The sequence below is a fragment of the Tupaia chinensis genome, unplaced genomic scaffold, assembly GCF_000334495.1.
Source record: "Tupaia chinensis unplaced genomic scaffold, TupChi_1.0 Scaffold144814_1, whole genome shotgun sequence".
NCBI classification, from domain to species: Eukaryota; Metazoa; Chordata; class Mammalia; order Scandentia; family Tupaiidae; genus Tupaia; species Tupaia belangeri.
In genome coordinates, this window is record NW_006204675.1 from 494,881 (window position 1) to 497,439 (window position 2,559).

General features: G+C 39.9%; 2 non-coding genes across 2 annotated transcripts; both read right to left on the reverse strand.

Moving 5' to 3' along the window:
• Positions 1 to 1,176: 1,176 nt before the first annotated feature.
• Positions 1,177 to 1,283, reverse strand: LOC114005892 (U6 spliceosomal RNA). Its single transcript, XR_003547691.1, has one exon. It is a non-coding gene; the product is annotated as a U6 spliceosomal RNA (small nuclear RNA).
• An 859-nt stretch (positions 1,284 to 2,142) lies between these two features.
• On the reverse strand, positions 2,143 to 2,249 carry LOC114005893 (U6 spliceosomal RNA). Its single transcript, XR_003547692.1, has one exon. It is a non-coding gene; the product is annotated as a U6 spliceosomal RNA (small nuclear RNA).
• Positions 2,250 to 2,559: the final 310 nt, after the last annotated feature.

Consider the following 2,559-nt stretch of genomic DNA (forward strand, 5'->3'; position numbering starts at 1 on the left):
TTAATCTTTTCAAAGAACCAGCTTTTGCTTTCATTTATTTTCTGTATGGTTCATTTATTTTCTATTTCATTTATTTCTGCTTGAACTTTTATTATTTCTTTTCACCTGGCATTTTTGGGGTTTCTTTGTTGTTGTTTTTCCAATTCTCTGAGGCATGATGAAAAGTTATCCATTTGCCATCTTTCCATCATTTTCTTATGTGCACTAATTGCTATGAATTTCCATCCTATGACTGCTTTTGCTGTGTCCCATAGATTCTGGACACTTGTGTACTCATTATCATTTGTTTCCATAATTTTTTTTATTTCAGCCTTAATTTCTGCAGTAGTAAAGAAGTCATTCAGAAGTAGGTTGTTCAATTTACATGTGTTAGTGTATTTGGGGGGTTGTTTCTTGAAATTAATCTTGAGTTTAATTCCATCATTATCGGAGAAGATGCTGGATACTGTTCCTATGCCTTTGAATCTATAAAAGCTTGATTTGCTTCCTAACATATGATCTATCGTTGAAAAGGTTCCAGGTTAGGGTAAGAAAAATGTATATGTTGTGGATGTAGGGTTGAATGTTCTATAGATATCTGTCAAGCCCATTCGAATTATAGTATCAGTTAAGTCCTGTATCTCTCTACTTATTTTCTGTCTAGAATATCTGTCTATAGGAGATAATGGAGTATTGAGATTTCCAACAATTATGGTATTTCTCCCTATGTCTCCTTTTAGCTCCAGCAGTCTTTCCTTCACATATTTATGTGCACCTAAGTTGGGTGCATAGATATTTATAAGGGTTATGTCTTCTTGCTGGATTACCCCATTTACTATTATATTATACACTTTTGTGTCTCTTCTTAGTCTTTGTCTTGAAATCTATTTTGTCTAAGATGAATATCACTACTCCAGCCCTTTTTTGATTTCCATTTGCATGTAATATCTTTTTCCAGCCATTTACTTTTAGTTTATGTATGTCTTTATCCATAAGGTGAGTTTCTTGTAGGCAACAGATAGATGATTTTGGTTTTCTTATCCATTCAGCTAGTCTGTGTCTCTTAACTGGAGAATTCAATCCATTGACATTCAATGTAATTATCGATATTTCATACCTGATCCTATCATTAAGTGAGCCATTCTCTTGGCTGTTTTTTGTTCACATATAACTGTCTCTTATATCTTAGTTTTCCTGAAAAATATGGAATGCTTCACGAATTTCCATGTCATCCTTGCACAGGGGCCATGCTGATCTTCTCTATATCTTTCCAATTTTAGTATATGTGCTGCCTAAGTGAGCACCTTACCATATATATTTTTTATTCTTAGACATTATGAGTGGGGTTAGGTGGTCTCTAGATGAACAGAGGCTTCTAGTTGGACCTGCTTCCTGGGCCTTGGAAGGACAGTCTGAGAAGGGAGACAGGGCTAGGAATTAGCAATAGAATAGATGGACTCCAAGGGAAAAAAAAAAGGCACAGAAAATTTCTATTCACCTACTAAGGAGGTCAGTCTGGGGCAGGGGAGACTGGAAGTGGGGTGGGGGTCAGAGATGACCCTCCCTCAGAGTCCCTTGCTGACTTGAGGCTTCTAGTTGGACCTGTTGCAAGGGGTCTGGAAGGACAGTCTCTGAAGAGATGCTGAGCTAGGAATTAGCAATAGAATAGATGGGTTCCAAGGGGGGGAAAAAAGGGCACAGAAAATTTCTGTCTACCTACCAAAAATGTGGGGTCTGGGGTGGGGGAGACTTGATGTGGGGTGGGTGTCAGAGATGACCCTCCTTCACAGTCCCTTGCTGACCTGGGGTTTCTAGTGGGACCAGGGGCCTGTCCCCTGGAAGGACAGTCTTTGAAGAGAGGCAGAGCTAGGAATTAGCAATAGAATAGATGGGCTTCAAGAAAAAAAGAAAAGGAAAAAGGCACAGAAAATTTCTATCTACCAACCAGGGAGGTGGAGTCTGGGGCTGGGGAGAGTGGAAGGTGTTTAGGGGTCATGGTTTTCTTATCCATTCAGCTAGTCTGTGTCTCTTAACTGGAGAATTCAATCCATTGACATTCAATGTAATTATCGATATTTCATACCTGATCCTATCATTAAGTGAGCCATTCTCTTGGCTGTTTTTTGTTCACATATAACTGTCTCTTATATCTTAGTTTTCCTGAAAAATATGGAATGCTTCACGAATTTCCATGTCATCCTTGCACAGGGGCCATGCTGATCTTCTCTATATCTTTCCAATTTTAGTATATGTGCTGCCTAAGTGAGCACCTTACCATATATATTTTTTATTCTTAGACATTATGAGTGGGGTTAGGTGGTCTCTAGATGAACAGAGGCTTCTAGTTGGACCTGCTTCCTGGGCCTTGGAAGGACAGTCTGAGAAGGGAGACAGGGCTAGGAATTAGCAATAGAATAGATGGGTTCCAAGGGGGGGAAAAAAGGGCACAGAAAATTTCTGTCTACCTACCAAAAATGTGGGGTCTGGGGTGGGGGAGACTTGATGTGGGGTGGGGGTCAGAGATGACCCTCCCTCAGAGTCCCTTGCTGACTTGAGGCTTCTAGTTGGACCTGCTTCCTG